A 12,680-nucleotide genomic window follows, 5' to 3' on the forward strand; every position below is an offset into this window, starting at 1 on the left:
TAGTTACTTTTTCGTTACTTTCGTACTTTAAGTTACTTTTTAGTTACTTTTGAACTTTTAGTTACTTTTTAGTTACTTTCGTACTTTAAGTTACTTTTTAGTTACTTTCGTTCTTTTAGTTACTTTTTAGTTACTTTTTAGTTACTTTTTAGTTACTTTTGTAATTTTAGTTACTTTTTAGTTACTTTTGTACTTTTAGTTAATTTTTAGTGACTTTTGTACTTTTAGTTACTTTTGTACTTTTCGTTACTTTTTAGTTACTTTTGTACTTTTAGTTACTTTTTAGTAACTTTTTAGTTACTTTTGTACTTTTAGTTACTGTTTAGTTACTTTCGTAGTTTTAGTTACTTTTTAGTTACTTTTGTACTTTTAGTTACTTTTCAGTTACTTTTGTACTTTTAGTTACTTTTAAGTTACTTTTGTACTTTTATTTACTTTTTAGTTACTTTTGTACTTTTAGTTACTTTTTAGTGACTTTTGTACTTTGTTACTTTTCGTTACTTTTTAGTTACTTTTGTACTTTTAGTTACTTTTTAGTTACTTTTGTACTTTTAGTTTCTTTTGTACTTTCAGTTACTTTTTAGTTACTTTTGTACTTTTAGTTACTTTTTAGTGACTTTTGTACTTTTGTACTTTGTTACTTTTCGTTACTTTTTAGTTACTTTTGTACTTTTAGTTACTTTTTAGTTACTTTTGTACTTTTAGTTTCTTTTGTACTTTTAGTTACTTTTGTACTTTTAGTTGCTTTTGTACTTTTAGTTACTTTTTAGTTACTTTTGTACTTTTAGTTTGTACTTTAGTAATTTTTTTTCGGCCATGGGCATTATTCTCAAGAGCAGCTTTCAATTTATCCGCGTAAACCTCTTTAGTTCTTAGGCTAAAGGCATCAGATGCAACACAGTCAGACCTAATATCACAACTTTGCAGTGCAAAACCGACAAAAGAAATCACCTGAAAAACTTTCAGTGAAGCCTGCAATACCGTGCGCCCCCAAGTTATCAGCAACAACACTCTGCACTGTACCTCTAAGAGACTTGCCTAACAAAGGGACATACACACCAAGGTCCTCCAGAGTTTTAAGATCTTGCAGAAAAGGTTCTAACACTTTGTCATAACCATATATTTTGACATCAACACTTTTGCAAAGTACTGCAAGAAAAATAGATGATAAAGATGAGTGAGAGCCTGGTGGCAGGTTACCTAGTACCCAATAAACACCACAAAGCTTATGTTTCTTCCGAGAGGTGCCTAAGGGATTGCAGGTTTCAAAATCGTCCACATACAGACGCACAGATATTCGTAATTCCTCAGCATTCAAAAAGCTGTTTTCATTAAAATGCAAAATATCTTCAGGGGACCTAAATTCAAACGAAGGGTCAAGTTCAATGTCCTGCTGTCCTCTATGATTTTCAATAATCTTATCAAGAATGACTTTGCAATTTAATATTTGCTGCAACGATTTTAACAGTGGGACATACTGAAAGGAGTGGTTTTTTTTATGATCAAGTATGTAGGTAATTGGTTCCACAACACTGAATTTTTCCTTGTAATATTGTTTACGTTGATATGAAGTGCTAAGAGGGCCACCTTTTTCAATTGCTCTACGAACTGGGTTAGATGAGCAAACCGCTGTGGTGATTTCAGTAACTACAGAGTCATCCACTTGGAGGTTATGACGCTCAAAGATCTCACTTACAAAACCTCTGGATAGTGGGACTGATGCAGAGCTTAGTAAGTAGTAAAGTTCTTGTAAAAATTCATCGATAGCTGTACCTGGCACATGCACTAAATACTCCAACTTTAACAAGGCTGCGGCAAGCTGCTGCTCAACAATACTTGGGGGTGAGTTGTGTTGGCCTTTCCAATCTAGGGATGTACCAACAACTTCCTCTTCCACACACTCCTCGTCCTGGCAATCAGCAAACGAATCATGTCATGATGGTGATGCTAATATAGTTGTTATCACAATACCAGGTATAAAATCTGTTAGATTGTGAGGTGTGTGTCGGCGACTCTTATGAGACTTAAAGGTTCCATAAATACTGGTTTGAAAACTACAACCAACAAACATGCAAGAGACATTTTCATTTCTCCTCAGATGTGTGTTGATATGAACAAAGTACTCCCTTTCATTAGATAAATTCTTGCATTTACAAACGTGACAGCTGAAAGTAGATAATTCTTTTTGAGTCTGACTAACTTGTGTGGACTGCACTCTACTTTGATGTACAATTAAAGCATTCCAAGTCTTAAATGTGCATGGACAATTTGAATATGTACAAGGATAGCGAATGGTGCGCCCAAAATGTGGATGTTTGAGTTTATAATGGTTAAGTAGTGCAGACCTACTTGCAACAGCAACTGAACACCCCTTACACTGCCACATTCACTGGAGAGAGGGGCAAAAAATTAAACACACATACACATTATCTCATTAATTTGACCTAATAAATCAGAAAACATGTATACTCCTGCAATGTTAGCAGACAGATTAATATTCAGAAATTGACAGCAACATTGTCATACCAAGGTATTTTGAATGTCTTCAAAATCAAGTTTACATACTGTAGGTCCATTCAATCAATAAAAGCATTTGAATACTCACCATTTACTACAGAGCCTGTGGGACAATGCTTAAAGGAACCGTCAACCGTCTCTGCACCAATTACCTATCAAGGAAAAATATATTTTAAATTATTTTATTATTCACACTGGGGCTTCACAAAGATACGATAACGTTGTTAATATCTCGATGACGATATGACTTGCAATAAATAAGCATCAACAGACCCTGAATACTGACGCAGAGATCACGGAGCGCTCCACAGCCGGGAGAAGGCGCACAGCCCGGGCCACAGCGACACCAAGTCCGCGGTAGACACCAGGGAGCCATACACAGCTCCACTAAGTCCACTTACAGTGTTAATTTGGAGTCTTCCATACATGTTTGGACCGTGACAATTTTTTTTAATTTTTAATTTTTAATTTTTTAGCGGCTCTGCTCCTCTGTTTCTCTGTCATTCGCGCTGTGCGCTGCGCCAACAGCGTCAAACCAAACGGAGCGACACCATCTCCTCCGGCTCTACATACATTTACTAAGTTTATAAAGTCTGTTGTTTGTACTAACAAGCTGTATGCATGTTCACACTATAAAAACACACATATATATATATACTTATGCACATATTTCGAGAAATATTAACGCACATATATGACAGTCACGGTATTAGCCTAGCTAACGCCAGTAAATGCTAACGTTAGCTAACCTTAGAACACTCGATGTTAACAGATTAACATGGATTCATACATGTTGCTCAACATTACTGGCAAATAAAAGCATCAGCTTCGTGAAAACAATTAGTCTACAGTGACTAACTCCAACTATGACCAACATTTGGTAAGATTTAATAACTTTTACCTTGTAGAGAGATCCTCAGATCCACGTCAAATCGCCCGACACAGGTGAAAAGATGGCGGACCCTTGCTGCTTTCAGTGGGTGGAGTTTCAGAGAAACATAACTATTTCCCTAATTCATAACATGACTAAGTCTTATATATTTGACATCCCTCAAGATTAAATGAGTTCTACATGATTAATATATGTTCAGATGAGGAACATAAATTAATCATGTCTTATACACTAAATAATTATTTGTAAATTGAAAAACCCCACTTTTCCTCTTTTTTCAGTGTAGGTCAGTAGTTCGGAGCCGGTTGGATAATGCAGAGTGGATTTACAAAGTACTTCCTGTTTCATGGCGAATCAGTAGGTGGTGCTATGTTACTTTTGTACTTTAAGTTACTTTTGAGTTACTTTTGTACTTTTAGTTACTTTTTAGTTACTTTCGTACTTTAAGTTACTTTTGAGTTACTTTTGTACTTTTAGTTACTTTTTAGTTACTTTCGTACTTTAAGTTACTTTTTAGTTACTTTCGTACTTTTAGTTACTTTTTAGTTACTTTCGTACTTTAAGTAACTTTTTAGTTACTTTTGAACTTTTAGTTACTTTTTAGTTACTTTCGTACTTTAAGTTACTTTTGAGTTACTTTTGTACTTTAAGTTACTTTTGAGTTACTTTTGTACTTTTAGTTACTTTTTAGTTACTTTCGTACTTTAAGTTACTTTTGAGTTACTTTTGTACTTTAAGTTACTTTCGAGTTACTTTTGTACTTTTAGTTACTTTTTAGTTACTTTCGTAGTTTTAGTTACTTTTTAGTTACTTTTGTACTTTTAGTTACTTTTTAGTTACTTTCGTACTTTTAGTTACTTTTTAGTTACTTTCGTACTTTAAGTTACTTTTGAGTTACTTTTGTACTTTTAGTTACTTTCGTTGTTTTAGTTACTTTTTAGTTACTTTTGTACTTTTAGTTACGTCTTAGTGACTATGTACTTTTAGTTACTTTTGTACTTTTCGTTACTTTTTAGTTACTTTTGTACTTTTAGTTACTTTTTAGTGACTTTTGTACTTTTAGTTACTGTTTAGTTACTTTCGTAGTTTTAGTTACTTTTTAGTTACTTTTGTACTTTTAGTTACTTTTCAGTTACTTTTGTACCATCTTCAGGGGACCTAAATTCAAACGAAGGGTCAAGTTCAATGTCCTGCTGTCCTCTATGATTTTCAATAATCTTATCAAGAATGACTTTGCAATTTAATATTTGCTGCAACGATTTTAACAGTGGGACATACTGAAAAGAGTGTTTTTTTATGATCAAGTATGTAGGTAATTGGTTCCACAACTCACCATTTACTACAGAGCCTGTGGGACAATGCTTAAAGGAACCGTCAACCATCTCTGCACCAATTACCTATCAATGAAAAATACATTTTAAATTATTTTATTATTCACACTGGGGCTTTACAAAGATGCGATAACGTTGTTAATATCTCGATGACGATATGACTTGCAATAAATAAGCATCAACAGACCCTGAATACTGACGCAGAGATCACGGAGCGCTCCACAGCCGGGAGAAGGCACACAGCCCGGCCACAGCGACACCAAGTCCGCGGTAGACACCAGGGAGCCATACACAGCTCCACTAAGTCCACTTACAGTGTTAATTTGGAGTCTTCCATACATGTTTGGACCGTGACAAGTTTTTTTTATTTTTTATTTTTAAGTTTTTAGCGGCTCTGCTCCTCTGTTTCTCTGTCATTCGCGCTGTGCGCTGTGCCAACAGCGTCAAACCAAACGGAGCGACACCATCTCCTCCGGCTCTACATACATTTACTAAGTTTATAAAGTCTGTTGTTTGTACTAACAAGCTGTATGCATGTTCACACTATAAAAACACATATATATATATATACTTATGCACATATTTCGAGAAATATTAACGCACATATATGACAGTCACGGTATTAGCCTAGCTAACGCCAGTAAATGCTAACGTTAGCTAACCTTAGAACACTCAATGTTAACAGATTAACATGGATTCATACATGTTGCTCAACATTACTGGCAAATAAAAGCATCAGCTTCGTGAAAACAATTAGTCTACAGTGACTAACTCCAACTATGACCAACATTTGGTAAGATTTAATAACTTTTACCTTGTAGAGAGATCCTCAGATCCACGTCAAATCGCCCGACACAGGTGAAAAGATGGCGGACCCTTGCTGCTTTCAGTGGGTGGAGTTTCAGAGAAACATAACTATTTCCCTAATTTATAACATGACTAAGTCTTATATATTTGACATCCCTCAAGATTAAATGAGTTCTACATGATTAATATATGTTCAGATGAGGAACATAAATTAATCATGTCTTATACACTAAATAATTATTTGTAAATTGAAAAACCCCACTTTTCCTCTTTTTTCAGTGTAGGTCAGTAGTTCGGAGCCGGTTGGATAATGCAGAGTGGATTTACAAAGTACTTCCTGTTTCATGGCGAATCAGTAGGTGGTGCTATGTTACTTTTGTACTTTAAGTTACTTTTGAGTTACTTTTGTACTTTTAGTTACTTTTTAGTTACTTTCGTACTTTAAGTTACTTTTGAGTTACTTTTGTACTTTTAGTTACTTTTTAGTTACTTTCGTACTTTAAGTTACTTTTTAGTTACTTTCGTACTTTAAGTTACTTTTTAGTTACTTTCGTACTTTTAGTTACTTTTTAGTTACTTTCGTACTTTAAGTAACTTTTTAGTTACTTTTGAACTTTTAGTTACTTTTTAGTTACTTTCGTACTTTAAGTTACTTTTGAGTTACTTTTGTACTTTAAGTTACTTTTGAGTTACTTTTAGTTACTTTTTAGTTACTTTCGTACTTTAAGTAACTTTTTAGTTACTTTTGAACTTTTAGTTACTTTTTAGTTACTTTCGTACTTTAAGTTACTTTTGAGTTACTTTTGTACTTTAAGTTACTTTTGAGTTACTTTTGTACTTTTAGTTACTTTTTAGTTACTTTCGTACTTTAAGTTACTTTTGAGTTACTTTAGTACTTTAAGTTACTTTCGAGTTACTTTTGTACTTTTAGTTACTTTTTAGTTACTTTCGTAGTTTTAGTTACTTTTTAGTTACTTTTGTACTTTAAGTTACTTTTTAGTTACTTTTTAGTTACTTTTGAACTTTTAGTTACTTTTTAGTTACTTTCGTACTTTAAGTTACTTTTTAGTTACTTTCGTACTTTTAGTTACTTTTTAGTTACTTTCGTACTTTAAGTAACTTTTGAGTTACTTTTGAACTTTTAGTTACTTTTTAGTTACTTTCGTACTTTAGAGTTACTTTTGTACTTTAAGTTACTTTTGAGTTACTTTTGTACTTTTAGTTACTTCTTAGTTACTTTCGTAGTTTTAGTTACTTTTTAGTTACTTTTGTACTTTTAGTTACTTTTTAGTTACTTTTTAGTTACTTTTGTACTTTTAGTTACTTTTTAGTTACTTTCGTACTTTAAGTTACTTTTTAGTTACTTTTGAACTTTTAGTTACTTTTTAGTTACTTTCGTACTTTAAATTACTTTTTAATTACTTTCGTAGTTTTAGTTACTTTTTAGTTACTTTTGTACTTTTAGTTACTTTTTAGTTACTTTCGTACTTTAAGTAACTTTTTAGTTACTTTTGAACTTTTAGTTACTTTTTAGTTACTTTCGTACTTTTAGTTACTTTTTAGTTACTTTCGTACTTTAAGTTACTTTTGTACTTTTAGTTACTTTTTAGTTACTTTTGTACTTTTCGTTACTTTTTAGTGACTTTTGTACTTTTAGTTACTGTTTAGTTACTTTCGTAGTTTTAGTTACTTTTTAGTTACTTTTGTACTTTTAGTTACTTTTCAGTTACTTTTGTACCATCTTCAGGGGACCTAAATTCAAACGAAGGGTCAAGTTCAGTGTACTGCTGTCCTCTATGATTTTCAATAATCTTATCAAGAATGACTTAGCAATTTAATATTTGCTGCAACGATTTTAACAGTGGGACATACTGAAAGGAGTGTTTTTTTTATGATCAAGTTTGTAGGTAATTGGCTCCACAACACTGAATTTTTCCTTGTAATATTGTTTACGTTGATATGAAGTGCTAAGAGGACCACCTTTTTCAATTGCTCTACGAACTGGGTTAGATGAGCAAACCGCTGTGGTGATTTCAGTAACTAGAGTCATCAACTTGGAGGTTATGACGCTCAAAGATCTCACTTACAAAACCTCTGGATAGTGGGACTGATGCAGAGCTTAGTAAGTAGTAAAGTTCTTGTAAAAATTCATCGATAGCTGTACCTGGCACATGCACTAAATACTCCAACTTTAACAAGGCTGCGGCAAGCTGCTGCTCAACAATAGTTGGGGGTGAGTTGTGTTGGCCTTTCCAATCTAGGGATGTACCAACAACTTCCTCTTCCACACACTCCTCGTCCTGGCAATCAGCAAACGAATCATGTAATGATGGTGATGCTAATATAGTTGTTATCACAATACCAGGTATAAAATCTGTTAGATTGTGAGGTGTGTGTCAGCGACTCTTATGAGACTTAAAGGTTCCATAAATACTGGTTTGAAAACTACAACCAACAAACATGCAAGAGACATTTTCATTTCTCCTCAGATGTGTGTTGATATGAACAAAGTACTCCCTTTCATTAGATAAATTCTTGCATTTACAAACGTGACAGCTGAAAGTAGATAATTCTTTTTGAGTCTGACTAACTTGTGTGGACTGCACTCTACTCTGATGTACAATTAAAGCATTCCAAGTCTTAAATGTGCATGGACAATTTGAATATGTACAAGGATAGCGAATGGTGCGCCCAAAATGTGGATGTTTGAGCTTATAATGGTTAAGTAGTGCAGACCTACTTGCAACAGCAACTGAACACCCCTTACACTGCCACATTCACTGGAGAGAGGGGCAACAAATTAAACACACATACACATTATCTCATTAATTTGACCTAATAAATCAGAAAACATGTATACTCCTGCAATGTTAGCAGACAGATTAATATTCAGAAATTGACAGCAACATTGTCATACCAAGGTATTTTGAATGTCTTCAAAATCAAGTTTACATACTGTAGGTCCATTCAATCAATAAAAGCATTTGAATACTCACCATTTACTACAGAGCCTGTGGGACAATGCTTAAAGGAACCGTCAACCGTCTCTGCACCAATTACCTATCAAGGAAAAATATATTTTAAATTATTTTATTATTCACACTGGGGCTTCACAAAGATGCGATAACGTTGTTAATATCTCGATGACGATTTGACTTGCAATAAATAAGCATCAACAGACCCTGAATACTGACGCAGAGATCACGGAGCGCTCCACAGCCGGGAGAAGGCGCACAGCCCGGCCACAGCGACACCAAGTCCGCGGTAGACACCAGGGAACCATACACAGCTCCACTAAGTCCACTTACAGTGTTAATTTGGAGTCTTCCATACATGTTTGGACCGTGACAATTTTTTTAAATTTTAAATTTTAAAGTTTTTAACGGCTCTGCTCCTGTTTCTCTGTCATTCGTGCTGTGCGCTGCGCCAACAGCGTCAAACCAAACGGAGCGACACCATCTCCTCCGGCTCTACATACATTTACTAAGTTTATAAAGTCTGTTGTTTGTACTAACAAGCTGTATGCATGTTCACACTATAAAAACACACATATATATATACTTATGCACATATTTCGAGAAATATTAACGCACATATATGACAGTCACGGTATTAGCCTAGCTAATGCCAGTAAATGCTAACGTTAGCTAACCTTAGAACACTCAATGTTAACAGATTAACATGGATTCATACATGTTGCTCAACATTACTGGCAAATAAAAGCATCAGCTTCGTGAAAACAATTAGTCTACAGTGACTAACTCCAACTATGACCAACATTTGGTAAGATTTAATAACTTTTACCTTGTAGAGAGATCCTCAGATCCACGTCAAATCGCCCGACACAGGTGAAAAGATGGCGGACCCTTGCTGCTTTCAGTGGGTGGAGTTTCAGAGAAACATAACTATTTCCCTAATTCATAACATGACTAAGTCTTATATATTTGACATCCCTCAAGATTAAATGAGTTCTACATGATTAATATATGTTCAGATGAGGAACATAAATTAATCATGTCTTATACACTAAATAATTATTTGTAAATTGAAAAACCCCACTTTTCCTCTTTTTTCAGTGTAGGTCAGTAGTTCGGAGCCGATTGGATAATGCAGAGTGGATTTACAAAGTACTTCCTGTTTCATGGCGAATCAGTAGGTGGTGCTATGTTACTTTTGTACTTTAAGTTACTTTTGAGTTACTTTTGTACTTTTAGTTACTTTTTAGTTACTTTCGTACTTTAAGTTACTTTTGAGTTACTTTTGTACTTTTAGTTACTTTTTAGTTACTTTCGTACTTTAAGTTACTTTTTAGTTACTTTTAGTTACTTTTTAGTTACTTTCGTACTTTAAGTAACTTTTTAGTTACTTTTGAACTTTTAGTTACTTTTTAGTTACTTTCGTACTTTAAGTTACTTTTTAGTTACTTTTGAACTTTTAGTTACTTTTTAGTTACTTTCGTAGTTTTAGTAACTTTTTAGTTACTTTTGTACTTTTAGTTACTTTTCAGTTACTTTTGTACCATCTTCAGGGGACCTAAATTCAAACGAAGGGTCAAGTTCAGTGTCCTGCTGTCCTCTATGATTTTCAATAATCTTATCAAGAATGACTTAGCAATTTAATATTTGCTGCAACGATTTTAACAGTGGGACATACTGAAAGGAGTGTTTTTTTTATGATCAAGTATGTAGGTAATTGGCTCCACAACACTGAATTTTTCCTTGTAATATTGTTTACGTTGATATGAAGTGCTAAGAGGACCACCTTTTTCAATTGCTCTACGAACTGGGTTAGATGAGCAAACCGCTGTGGTGATTTCAGTAACTACAGAGTCATCAACTTGGAGGTTATGACGCTCAAAGATCTCACTTACAAAACCTCTGGATAGTGGGACTGATGCAGAGCTTAGTAAGTAGTAAAGTTCTTGTAAAAATTCATCGATAGCTGTACCTGGCACATGCACTAAATACTCCAACTTTAACAAGGCTGCGGCAAGCTGCTGCTCAACAATAGTTGGGGGTGAGTTGTGTTGGCCTTTCCAATCTAGGGATGTACCAACAACTTCCTCTTCCACACACTCCTCGTCCTGGCAATCAGCAAACGAATCATGTAATGATGGTGATGCTAATATAGTTGTTATCACAATACCAGGTATAAAATCTGTTAGATTGTGAGGTGTGTGTCAGCGACTCTTATGAGACTTAAAGGTTCCATAAATACTGGTTTGAAAACTACAACCAACAAACATGCAAGAGACATTTTCATTTCTCCTCAGATGTGTGTTGATATGAACAAAGTACTCCCTTTCATTAGATAAATTCTTGCATTTACAAACGTGACAGCTGAAAGTAGATAATTCTTTTTGAGTCTGACTAACTTGTGTGGACTGCACTCTACTCTGATGTACAATTAAAGTCTTAAATGTGCATGGACAATTTGAATATGTACAAGGATAGCGAATGGTGCGCCCAAAATGTGGATGTTTGAGCTTATAATGGTTAAGTAGTGCAGACCTACTTGCAACAGCAACTGAACACCCCTTACACTGCCACATTCACTGGAGAGAGGGGCAACAAATTAAACACACATACACATTATCTCATTAATTTGACCTAATAAATCAGAAAACATGTATACTCCTGCAATGTTAGCAGACAGATTAATATTCAGAAATTGACAGCAACATTGTCATACCAAGGTATTTTGAATGTCTTCAAAATCAAGTTTACATACTGTAGGTCCATTCAATCAATAAAAGCATTTGAATACTCACCATTTACTACAGAGCCTGTGGGACAATGCTTAAAGGAACCGTCAACCGTCTCTGCACCAATTACCTATCAAGGAAAAATATATTTTAAATTATTTTATTATTCACACTGGGGCTTCACAAAGATGCGATAACGTTGTTAATATCTCGATGACGATATGACTTGCAATAAATAAGCATCAACAGACCCTGAATACTGACGCAGAGATCACGGAGCGCTCCACAGCCGGGAGAAGGCGCACAGCCCGGGCCACAGCGACACCAAGTCCGCGGTAGACACCAGGGAGCCATACACAGCTCCACTAAGTCCACTTACAGTGTTAATTTGGAGTCTTCCATACATGTTTGGACCGTGACAATTTTTTTTAATTTTTAATTTTTAATTTTTTAGCGGCTCTGCTCCTCTGTTTCTCTGTCATTCGCGCTGTGCGCTGCGCCAACAGCGTCAAACCAAACGGAGCGACACCATCTCCTCCGGCTCTACATACATTTACTAAGTTTATAAAGTCTGTTGTTTGTACTAACAAGCTGTATGCATGTTCACACTATAAAAACACACATATATATATATATACTTATGCACATATTTCGAGAAATATTAACGCACATATATGACAGTCACGGTATTAGCCTAGCTAACGCCAGTAAATGCTAACGTTAGCTAACCTTAGAACACTCGATGTTAACAGATTAACATGGATTCATACATGTTGCTCAACATTACTGGCAAATAAAAGCATCAGCTTCGTGAAAACAATTAGTCTACAGTGACTAACTCCAACTATGACCAACATTTGGTAAGATTTAATAACTTTTACCTTGTAGAGAGATCCTCAGATCCACGTCAAATCGCCCGACACAGGTGAAAAGATGGCGGACCCTTGCTGCTTTCAGTGGGTGGAGTTTCAGAGAAACATAACTATTTCCCTAATTCATAACATGACTAAGTCTTATATATTTGACATCCCTCAAGATTAAATGAGTTCTACATGATTAATATATGTTCAGATGAGGAACATAAATTAATCATGTCTTATACACTAAATAATTATTTGTAAATTGAAAAACCCCACTTTTCCTCTTTTTTCAGTGTAGGTCAGTAGTTCGGAGCCGGTTGGATAATGCAGAGTGGATTTACAAAGTACTTCCTGTTTCATGGCGAATCAGTAGGTGGTGCTATGTTACTTTTGTACTTTAAGTTACTTTTGAGTTACTTTTGTACTTTTAGTTACTTTTTAGTTACTTTCGTACTTTAAGTTACTTTTGAGTTACTTTTGTACTTTTAGTTACTTTTTAGTTACTTTCGTACTTTAAGTTACTTTTTAGTTACTTTCATACTTTTAGTTACTTTTTAGTTACTTTCGTA

General features: G+C 34.5%; 3 long non-coding RNA genes across 3 annotated transcripts; all 3 read right to left on the reverse strand.

The window, feature by feature from the left end:
- Nucleotides 1-1,776: 1,776 nt before the first annotated feature.
- On the reverse strand, nt 1,777-5,826 carry LOC117774343. The gene is made up of 3 exons (XR_004616055.1): nt 5,555-5,826; nt 2,606-2,669; nt 1,777-2,389 (listed from the first exon to the last, which is right to left on the reverse strand). It is a non-coding gene; the product is annotated as an uncharacterized LOC117774343 (long non-coding RNA).
- Nucleotides 5,827-8,230: 2,404 nt separating this feature from the next.
- On the reverse strand, nt 8,231-9,623 carry LOC117774498. Its single transcript, XR_004616095.1, has 3 exons — nt 9,352-9,623; nt 8,544-8,607; nt 8,231-8,327 (listed from the first exon to the last, which is right to left on the reverse strand). It is a non-coding gene; the product is annotated as an uncharacterized LOC117774498 (long non-coding RNA).
- Nucleotides 9,624-11,004: 1,381 nt separating this feature from the next.
- LOC117774496 lies at nt 11,005-12,404 on the reverse strand. Its single transcript, XR_004616093.1, has 3 exons — nt 12,133-12,404; nt 11,318-11,381; nt 11,005-11,101 (listed from the first exon to the last, which is right to left on the reverse strand). It is a non-coding gene; the product is annotated as an uncharacterized LOC117774496 (long non-coding RNA).
- Between the last annotated feature and the right edge of the window lie 276 nt (nt 12,405-12,680).

The sequence above is a fragment of the Hippoglossus hippoglossus genome, chromosome 14 (assembly GCF_009819705.1).
Source record: "Hippoglossus hippoglossus isolate fHipHip1 chromosome 14, fHipHip1.pri, whole genome shotgun sequence".
NCBI classification, from domain to species: domain Eukaryota; kingdom Metazoa; phylum Chordata; class Actinopteri; order Pleuronectiformes; family Pleuronectidae; genus Hippoglossus; species Hippoglossus hippoglossus.